This window comes from Heterodontus francisci, chromosome 10, assembly GCF_036365525.1.
Source record: "Heterodontus francisci isolate sHetFra1 chromosome 10, sHetFra1.hap1, whole genome shotgun sequence".
Classification (NCBI taxonomy): domain Eukaryota; kingdom Metazoa; phylum Chordata; class Chondrichthyes; order Heterodontiformes; family Heterodontidae; genus Heterodontus; species Heterodontus francisci.
This window is the reverse complement of record NC_090380.1, coordinates 85,952,208-85,963,631: the sequence shown is the minus strand read 5'-3', so window position 1 is coordinate 85,963,631 and position 11,424 is coordinate 85,952,208. Positions and strand designations below refer to the sequence as shown.

General features: G+C 43.2%; 1 long non-coding RNA gene across 1 annotated transcript; it reads right to left on the bottom strand.

The window, feature by feature from the left end:
• Positions 1 to 275: 275 nt before the first annotated feature.
• On the bottom strand, positions 276 to 10,979 carry LOC137374588 (uncharacterized). The gene is made up of 2 exons (XR_010975850.1): positions 10,614 to 10,979; positions 276 to 575 (listed from the first exon to the last, which is right to left on the bottom strand). It is a non-coding gene; the product is annotated as an uncharacterized lncRNA (long non-coding RNA).
• Positions 10,980 to 11,424: the final 445 nt, after the last annotated feature.

Below are 11,424 nucleotides of genomic sequence, written 5' to 3'. Positions count from 1 at the left end.
GGGGTGGGGGGGCTTGGCAGCATCTCCCTGCAGTGGTGGGTCCCTTCGCTTTCAGTAAAATTGAGGTTGAGTTGGCATCAATTGGCCTGGGGTGGGAAGGCCATCCTTGGACTTCCCAGCCTTGGACAAAATGGCAGTGGGCCCAGGCTTGTCAGGTATGGCACCGGGAACACCACACCCTGCCATTTTGCTTCTCCCCCCCCTGCTGTCTCCATGTCCGCCTCCAAGGGAAGAACAAAATCCTGCCCACAGTTTTTAAAACCACAATTCTAATACTTATTTTAGACTTTTTAAGTCAAGTGGAGCATACTATGTTGCAAGGGATAACATAGGACATGCAAAACATGAAGACCACAACATTTGCCTTCGTAACACCCCTGGTGCTACAGAAACTTCCAGAATGTCTGCTTCTATCCACTTTTGACACTGGCTGGCTGTAAGGCAGCCACAAGGGGATTGTCCAAGTGGCAGCGGTCGGAGCATGATTGCTGTCATCCTGATAGTGTAGCAGGTTCGTCTTCCGTGGAGCCACTGTCACTTTCCCAGGGTGGCATCTCGGCAATCCTAGTAACCTGCTGGAGCACAGAATGTTGTACTATTGTCTTAATTCCCGAGGATCACATTGGTTGCATTCAAGTCACACTTTTTTTATGCTGATGTATTCAAATTAGGTACACAGAAAATTGGCAAAATAAATGTGACAACAGCTGTACATTATGGCATAACCTCCAGCAAGTGGGTGCAGAAGAGATTTACCAGGATGCTGCCTAGACTGGAGGGCATGTCTTATGAAGAAAGATTGAGGGAGCTAGGGCTTTTCTCATTGGAGCGAAGAAGGATGAGAGGTGACTTGATAGAGGGGTACAAGATGATGAGAGGCATAGATAGAGTGGATAGCCAGAGACTTTTTCCCAGGGTGGAAAGGGCTATCACCAGGGGGCATAATTTTAAGGTGATTGGAGGAAGGTTTCGGGGAGATGTCAGAGGTAGGTTCTTTACACAGAGAGTGGTGGGTCCGTGGAATGCGCTGCCAGCGGTGGTAGTAGATGCAGATACATTTGGGGGATTTAAGCAACTCTTGGATAGGTACATGGAAGATAGCAGAATGAAGGGTAGGTAGTTATTTTGATCTTAGAGTAGGTTAAAGGTTCGGCACAACATCGTGGGCCGAAGGGCCTGTACTGTGCTGTACTGTTCTATGTTCTATGTTCTAAGTATTGTTACATGGCAACATCCAGCAGCTGCCTTATCCTGTGAGTAATGGCATCAAATTGTCTATCCTGTGGCCAATTATGGCTGCAAGAACATGTACATGCATTCTGCAGCTACAATTCATCAGAAGGATTTTCTGAGTGAAGCCTATTAATGATGTTTGTGCAGCAAAGATTTCAGATATGGGTTGGAGCTGCAATATATGCTGTACTGCAAAATGGGCACATATGGTAAGCATTCAAAGAACTGTATAATAATCTTGAATGTGAAAATCTGTGGGGGAAATTGCTTTGAAGGATCATGTTAATACACAAAAAGGGTTCAAGTTTCACCAATACCTCAAAATGAAAAAGGATTACGACAATCAGGAGTTACATTTTCTTCCATTCACAAACTTCAGTATGAAGTAGAGATGAGTATAAAGTGCAGGATTCTGTTTTATATTAACAATCACTTTTATTGTTAAAGATTAGTGAGCTGAGTAAATTATAGCCTAAATTAACAAATAAAATGCTATGTCCTTAAAATTTCTCTACACAGTGCACATTTTTCAGGCATTAACTGCCCTATGAAGTCTCCAATATATTGGGCAGGAATCACGTGCATTTCCTGCCAGATGTACACATCACATTGGGAAAGGACAAAAAAAAATCACTGTGCAGTGCCGACTCCTGAAACAGATGTTAAACCTTTTGTGTTTGGAACTCCGGGAACTAATGCCTGTTTGAGGCCATACTGCACTGAGGTAGCCTGCGCCAGCAACAACTGCACTCAGTATAACCAGTCCTCGCATGCCAACAAAAAGTAAGCTTTTGAAATTTACTCATTTAAATGTGGAATCGGCTTCTGATCCCCCTTACCCTAAGCCCCTGCTCCACACTCCCCCCTTCCCCCAGCCTCTGATCACCTGACCTGACACAGTCTCCAATGCCCACCTCCCTACCCAGTCCCCCCTTGGCCTCTGATGCCCCCTCCCAGTATCCAATCCTCCCTCAGCCTCCAACACCCCTTCCCAGTTTTCAATCTCCACAAACCCCCCAAACTGGTCCTCCCTCAGCCTCCATCCCCCCACCGCACCCCCCCCCCCGGCCTCTGATGCCCCCTCCCCAGCTTCCACTCCACACCCTTCCACATGGACTCCAATCCCACCTCCGTCATCAATTCAAACACTCTACCCAGCTTCCAATTCCCCTACAGCTTCTGATGCCCTATGCTGGCCTTTGCATCCTTCCCTGACATCAGCACTGCTGCAACACTGGAGCTTCATTTACACCCCACTGACTGGCTATTTGCTCCTCATTGGTTTGATGTTAATGAGACCTGATGCCCAATTTAGAGATACAGCATCGAAACAGGCCCTTCGGCCCACTGAGTCTGTGCCGACCATCAACCACCCATTGATACTAATCCTACACTAATTCCATATTCTTATCACATCCCCACCTGTCCCTATATTTCCCTACCACCTACCTATACTAGGGGCAATTTATAATGGCCAATTAACCTATCAACCAGCAAGTCTTTGGCTTGTGGGAGGAAACCGGAGCACCCGGAGGAAACCCACGCAGACACAGGGAGAACTTGCAAACTCCACACAGGCAGTACCCAGAATTGAACCCGGGTCGCTGGAGCTGTGAGGCTGCGGTGCTAACCACTGCGCCACTGTGCCGCCAATATTGAGGATGCCTCAAGTTTGATCATTTAGATGCAGGGATCTTACCCTATACACCAGCACATCCTAAAATGGGCGAGCCTGCATTGGTATCTTTGGGTAGAATTGATGACTTCTTAGAAAATTCATAATCAGAATCTTCCAAAGGACTTATGCTATTATTAAACAGACTGTTCAATAATAAGGAAGCCCTTATTTTACTTTATGCTGGAACAACATTGAAGGGCCTTTAAGATTTAGCTGTTGATTAAAATGCAGTGGATGTTGCTCGCTTTACATACACTAGATTTGCTCAGCCTGCTCTGAGTCAAGGACTACGATCACTTTGAAATGCCTGAGTTCAATCAGACAGGAGAAAGTTGCAAGTGGGCTGAGTAGCAATAACAAATCAAAATGAAGGAAGTACAATTGCTGACATTGCAAAGGTCACAAGAGTGCTGTGCTACTGTATGTCTGCGCGTCATGACACCACCTAGCATGTACGTCAGGATACAATAATGTTTCAAGGCCATTTCTTAAGTTAACATATATTACTTGTCTGAACAGGATGTGGTTTTAACAATTCTAACTAGAACTCTGTTAGGTTACGAAAAACTGAATATATTCATTATATTGGTGATGCCTGTTCTCTTATCATCAGGAAATGAGATCCTTAACAACATTCTAATATTTCGGTATATGAAGCACTGAATTAACTAACAATTTGACATCAAATTAGGTCAGACATACCTGGGAGTCAGATTAACTCACAGATACGGTCAAAGTCCCTTCCTTTTTATTGTCATAGTGTAAATATGTCTCATGCTAGTTGATGGTGAATCACATTTAGAATTATAATAGACCACAATTCAGATTAATAGTCGGTGAGTTATTTTCCAACATTGACCAGCAAAGAATCAGAGAAACTTCCCCAGGTTTCATGATGTTGAAATGTTTCAAAAATGATATAGAGCGGGTTACTGGTAATAATATAAAATTTGCTTTTGGCAATAACCTATGTAGTGAGCCAATGAAAAATGGATAGCATTAAAAGAGACATGGGATAATTTAGAGGATGGTCTAAAGAATGGTAGATGGATTTTCAGATAGTGAAATATAAAGTTAATGTACGTTGGAAGAAGGATCCTATTTTAAGTAGGCCATTGGGGATTTATTCAAGGTAATCTGGCTCTGCAGGGACAAAGTTTAGTGTCTAACCTTAGCGAGGTGATACCACTAATAATTCTTCAAGGTGATGAAGAGACCCTATTTTGAAGTAGGCCAATCTACTTGTGAGGTTAGGAAAGTGAATCTGTCCAGAAAATAAGCATATATCTCCCTTAAAAGGTGGGACGCCACTAAATAACATGAAAGATTCCTTTTGTCCTCGAGGCCAGTATAAAATTAGAACCACATAAACCTAATGTTACAGCAATATAATCAAAGAAATGACAGCACTATTATTTCTTTAACATGATGAAGGAACGTTGTTTTTAAGTAGACCAGTTTAGATGCAGGAACAGGTTAGTCTATGAACATGCTATTGCCTCCCAATCTGTGTCCACCTTTCCCAGATTCACTATGTTTGCATCCTTTCAATCAGGTTTTGCCTCGCCGCAAGATCAAAACGGCTCTTACCAAAGTCACAAATGACACCCCATGTGACTGTGACAAAGGTAAACTATCCCTTCTTGTCCTTCTGGACCTATTGATAGACTTTGACATGGTTGTCCACACTATCCTCCTCCAATACCTTGCCACTAGAGTCCATTCTTATCTATCCAGCCGTAGACACCTGCAATTGCTTCTTTTCCCATTCCACGCCATTGCCTATGGTATCCCCCGCGAATCTATCCTTGGATCGCTCCAAATTCACATCTACCTGCTGCCCCTCAGCAATATCATCTGAAAACACAGCATCAGTTTCCACATGTACAATGCACAGCGCTACCTCATCACCACCTCTCTCAACCTATCCACTGTCTCTAAATTATCTGTTCCACATCCAGTACTATATGAAGAGAAAATTCCTCCAATTAGATATTGGGGAGGCTGAAACCATTATCTTTGGTCCCCGCCACAAGTTCCATTCCATAGCCACCTACTCCATCCCTCTCTCTGACAACAGTTTGCAAATATATGGCTGGACTTTATGGGCCCCCCCTGAGGCGGGGTTGGAGGAGGCAGGGCACAAAAAGAATAATGGTGGGGTGACGCGGAGGGCTCGTTACCTCCCCATCACCAAGCAATCTTACCCGCTGTGGGATAGGGAACGACGGCCTTCCCGTCCATAGTCCAATTGGGGCTCTTAAGTGGTCTATTAACGGCCAATTAAGGGCCTCTTCCCGTCACCACTGGGATTTTACCAGCAGTGGGAGGGTGCTTCTGCCATGTGGGGAGGGCACCTTGTAAAATGAGACACCCTCGCAATGGGCTTTGGGGAGGAGGTCCCTCCTCCGTGGGGAATTTGTGGCCCATGGAGGACCCCTGCTGGGAATTACTTCACCCCCCAGATGCCCATCCCCCTGGACTGTACCCCCTTGCTGGGGCCAGTCCGGAAGGCCCCGGCGACCCCGCCTCACCCATCTCTGGTCTGGTGTTCCACCGCAAAGCCTGGGTCCAAGGCCTCTGTAGTACCAGCAGTGTCCACCCCCTCCAGGTGGCGCTGCCAATATTGCTGAGCTGTCGGCCCTCTGATTGGCCGACATTTCTTGGAGGCAGAATCCTCATTGTTAAAGGGACGGGGATCTCGGCTCGTGAAACTTTGATGTAAAAAGACTGGAGGATCGCTCTGGGGTGGCAGGACAAGGCTGAGGCGGGGTTCCTCCTGCTTTTTTGGCCCGGCACTGGGATCCCCGCCGCCTATGCAGAATCCAGCCCTTGGTGTTATATTTGACACTGAGATGAGCTTATGATCATATATCCACAACATCAAACCTATTTCCACCTCTGTAATATCCCCCGTCTCCACCTCTGCCTCAGCTCATCTGCTGCTAAAACGCTCATCCATGACTTTGTTACCTCTGGAGTTGACTATTCCAGCACATTCCTGGCCAGCCTTCCTCTTTCCACTCTCCATAAACTTGATGTCATCCAAAACGCTGTTGCCTGAATCCCTACCAAGTCCCAGTCACCCATCACCCCAGTGCTCGCTCTCCGAGATTGGCTCCTGTTTAAGTAATGCCACAATTTTAAAATTCCCATCCTTGTTTTCAAATCCCTCCACAGCCTCGCCCCTTCCTGTCTCTCAAGATTATAAAAGATCACATAATATTTATGGTTGAGGAAGGCCATTGGGCCAATATTAGTTAATTCATGTCAAAAGATCCTAAAGTCCTCCCATTTCAGCATCCAATTATTTCTTGAAAGATTCTATAGTTTTTGTCTCCAGTACTTGTTCTGAAAGTCTATTACTCTTAGCAAGAAGAAACTCCTGATGTCAGTCTGAAATTTACCTTCTATTTATTTGAATCTATATCCTGTTGTCTAATGCTGACAATTTGAATTAAAGTCAAATTCCTGATTTGTTCATTCCATTCCTTTAACCTTCATATATACCTCAATGTGATCACCCCTCAGATCCTTCTCTTTAGTGCTGAAAACGTCCTGTTTCTCCAACATTTCTTCATTACCCAGATCTTTGATATTAGGGATCAGCCTTTTGGCTCTTCTCCTCACTATCTCTAAAGCTTTATTTTCTCTTTTTTATATTGGCGACTAGAGCTGGATGCAGAACCATTCCTTGGCAGTGAAGTGATTTAATGGAAACAAGCATTACAATTATGGATAAACTAAAAAAAAAGAAATTTCTTCAGCAAACTAAACATCATCGATATTAAATAATGTGTGATGTATGTTGTTTTGGTACGCTGCCACCTTAATTAGTCTAGCTGATAGAGATACTTCAGTCTGAAATAAAAACAAGACATGCTGGAAATACTCAGCAGGTCTGGCAGCATGCCAAAATGTATTGAACAAAATTCAGGTTCCACGACAAATTTCACAGTTTTAGGTCAGGATCTGCCCAACACTATATTTTCACCTATCAAAACTGGTTTCAGCAGTGATGCAGTAGGCAAAGGCTGCTCATTAGCGTTACTCCTCAAAGCTAGTTTGTTGTGGGGGTGTAAACCGTGGCGCGGAGTCAACTCCCCCTTGGCCCCTTTATTCCCGTCACCCACTTGATCCTGGCCGTCACGTGGGACTAAGTCCTCTTAATTCAGGCTCAGGCTGGGTGTTTGGGATAACGGGTTACAGGAGAGCCACCCTCCACTTAATCCACCGGCTACAGTTAATAGCTTAGTACAAAGAGGAGGAAACTCAGTCCTTTCTTTAACTATCAATTTACTTTATTCACGTTGTTGTACAATGTAAGAATAAGGCTTATACACTTAGTTAGACAAAAGCTTGCAACTCAAACAGGGTTATACAGTTAATAACAAAGCTAGCTGGAATTGATAAGCACACCCACTAGGTTCCTCTGACCTTTCCCTGACCTAATCACAGAAAACAAAGGATAATACCCGAAAAAGGGGAGAGCTGATGCTGGCCAGGCGTTCCGTTCTCTCTCTCTTTTACGTCGTCGCCGTGTTGCTCACGCAGGGTCTTCCACTTCCGCGATGGTTGTTCTCCGGAGTTTCTCGCTGGCTCTATGCCCAAGATTCTCTATTCTTATTCTCCTTCTTATCTCTTCAAAACTGAGCTGTCTCTTTCCGGTTGGTTTAAGCCTGCTCACCTCTTTCGTATCTTCTCCTAATTGGCCTAGGCCCAAAGACCCTGGTATCACACCGTGTCCAAATAAGGCTCCTTTCGTGAGATCTCTCCTTTGTCTTGTCACATAAATTAATTGGTTCAAACTGGTTTTTACCAGCACAGGCCAGTGTCTGAGCTCCAGGTTACAATAGTTCACAAACAATCCAGCAGTTTGTTAAAGATTCTGTACTTCTTGCAGCCCCTGGCCAACAGGGGCAGGCGGTTAGCATCTACTTTTTTCCTCAGCAATTTTTGAACATTCTTGGGATTATCATTTCATAATCTTTTAGGTATAAGGTGCATTTACATTTTAACTGGCAGTTGTCTGGAGCAATCTAAATAACATCTGACAAGGTTGTAAAGATAGGACTTGCTGATCCAACTCCCATATTGTTGTATGATCTGGATATGCTCCATGTGCTCCCACTACTACCCCAGGATCTGTACAAAACAGACAATGCCAATCCTACCTGGGCATGCCAGAAAAGACCTGCCTGCTTGATTGTCACCCCAGCCACCACCTTAAACATTCACTCCCTTCACCACTGTCGCACAGTGGCAGCAGTGTGTACCATCTACAAGATGCACTGCAGCGACTCACCAAGCCTCCCTAGACAGCACCTTCCAAACCCACGACCTCTACCACCTAGAACAACAAGGGTAGCAGATACTTGGGAACACCATCACCTACAAGTTTCCCTCCAAGCCGCACACCACCTTGACCTGAAACTATATCGCCGTTCCTTCATTACTGCTGGATCAAAATCCTGGAACTCCCTTCCTAACAGCACTGTGGGTGTACCTACACCCCAAGGACTGCAGCGGTTCAAGACTGCCACTCACCACCAACTTCACAAGGGCAATTAGGGATGGGCAATAAATGCTGGCCTTGCCAGCGATGCCCACATTGTATGAAAGAATTTTAAAAAAAGGATTTCTGCAGAGGCAGTGACTGAGTTTTCCTAGCTACCATAGGCTGAATTACAACAAACAAGAACTGGTCTTCCTGTAGCTGTCACAGTCACCACAGCACTCTTGCCTGGAATTTTCTGAGGGTTCTCCCAATTAGCAGTCATAACATAGGCAGAAGATCAGCGGAAACTCCGGGATAGGTGGATAAATGGGAGTTTCCACCGATCTTTCCACCAAAGTCACAATAGTTGATCAGGAGAACCCCTGAGAAAATTCTCAGTGTAAGCTTCTTTGTCACAGAATTTTTCCAGGTCATTGCAAGAGACATCTGCCAGAGAAGCCAATCACTTAAATAGGAAAAATTGGTGAATAATTTGGCACCAACAGACTTCCCAACTTCGGTTGGAATATAAAAATTTGTAGATTGTTTGGATAAGTGTTTTATCAGAGGCTATGACGCATCAAGAATGTCAGCTACTGTTTTTATGAATAAAACTTGTACTTCACTTTCTGTTCATTCATCTGAAAGAACTGTATTGTAGCAGGTCATTTACTACGTGTTAAACGGAACCACTGATGCCAGTGCGGTTTCAAAGAAAATTCAACATTTCTGTGGTGTTTACATTAGTGGGAAATGGGAATAGAAAGTCAGCCCCTGTAAGCGTCTTGTGACAATGGTGAGTCATATTGGAAGTTAACTACCACAGAGACTGAAATTCAACAAACCAAAGACAAATAACTGCAGCACCATAACTACCAAAGCATTCTTAGCATTCTAGTTAACATAATGATAAACATACTATTAATTTGTAACCAATTTCATGAATACATGCCAAAAAGCCTGAATTCACAAGCTATATATTATGTCAAAAAGTACAAGAAGCTGTATGGGGTGCACTTCACATGTGTTCACTCAAGATGAAGCCCAATGCAGCCAAAACAGTTTTGTAATTTTGCAATTTATAGGTATATAGTGAAACAAAAATGATCAGATTAACAAAAACAAAAGTTGGGCAACTGATTGAATCAGTTCATGTTGAGCAAACGTCCAGGGAATAGTCTCAACATCTTTTATTTTGTTTTACTTTCTGTGGGCGAAAAGAGAGCTGTTCAAAACATGATGACTATCAATTGGAATGAGATGACTCTCACATGTTTGTGATCTCTAATAAGTTGCTAATGGGGAACACACATATGTACAGTCGATATAGCACGGATAAATGAATTTTTCTACTGTTGTACACTAACACTGGGATGAATCATAACATTCACACAATATCAAATTCCAGTGCCTGTCTTTTCTCAGCACCGTTGTTATAATGTTAGGGTTTTAGGTAACCTAACATATCGAGGATCAAATTTCTGTTCAGTACTATCCAGAATAAGGAAATAGGCCCAATTTTTAAAAATTATTCTTGTTCCATTGTAAGCAAAACTCCTTTCTTGTCTTTGGGGTAGAAATTGATATGCGTGGCATCCATTTTTGGGTATAAGGTACAACACTGACCAATTTAGCAATGTGCCAATCTGTGATGATGTTTGGTTCATTGCTAAATTCATCAGGTCCATTTTCTAAGTGTCCAGGCAGCTATCTAAAACAGGTGTGAGGCCCATTGCCTATGTTTATTAGGGGCTTAATGCCTGTTGAAGGACCTCTCTGCAAAAAAAATGTTTACAATGAGTGGGGCAGACATTGAGCCTGGTCAGCTCAGCATTCTTCAACTAAATCACCAACTAAAGTAAAACATTTTTTAACATAACAAAAAACCTTCCTGGGGACTCAGAAGGAGCAGGCATTCTCCCCAACTCCACATTTGTCATGGTCATCAACCCCACCATAGTCCGCTCCAAATCCCATCCCAGAATTTACTTTTGGGCTCCTGCCAGTGAGGTAAATGGCTTGACATTGGTGACCCGTAATGCACTTGCTGGTTGTCAAAATAGTGGCAGTTTGTGCATTAAATGCCAATGAAGCTGAAGGCCCAATTTCAGGTTGGCCTTGAGACTCTTGATTCAGGCATGCACTGCATTTGTAGCATCAAGTCTGGGCCCACAAAATGATCCCAGATGAATTCCTACAACTTACTGTTTCAATGTCCAGCAGGAAGTTGTGCAATGTAGCTCTTGATTGTGTCATCAATATTTTTCCCTTAGGATTACCATATACACGCAGAAAATCTCCTCCGATGATCTGAAAGCCCTCAGAATGCTTTAGAACAGCTACTTCCTGCATTTCAAAGTATATCTAGAGAGTTCTAGCCCAGGTGGTGTTGCAGAGTGTAGGATCCCAGCTTAAACCACATAGCTTTTCATATGTGTTGTGGAACAGAATGTAATCTTTAACACTACTGTAAATAATAAAGGATAGAACTGTAAATATATACTTAGATGAGTTTAGAATTAACTGACGTCTCAAACAGCAAAAGCAATTTGCTGCAAAATATTCCAAGCCTCCAGTTGTTGACTAAAAATATTTTTTCATTACCTGTTTTTAAGAGAACAAGTAATGGATTAATTATATCTGAGTTTACATTCTTGGTACGTATTCCCATGACCTGCAAAGGACTCTGGAGTTTCCCACTCTCATGAGATCACAGGAACTGTCAGGCTGGCAGCTTGTGAGCCACGTCAACCTTTAATTTAAAATCCTTTCAGTCAAATTCACCTGTTTTATGGAGTGAACAAAATTACAATGTACAAAAATTGAATGTCACTCAGTAAAGAAAAGGTGCAGTAAAAATCTAAAGTAGGCTTTCTTTTTTTTTGTAAACAAAATACTTCATTTCAAAAATTAAATAAAGAAAATGCCATTCCAAAAGAACTGTCTCTGGCATCAGCTCTATGGTGAAATTGTGCAATTCATGGAAACATCTGTTCAGAACCTAAACTGTAATAAT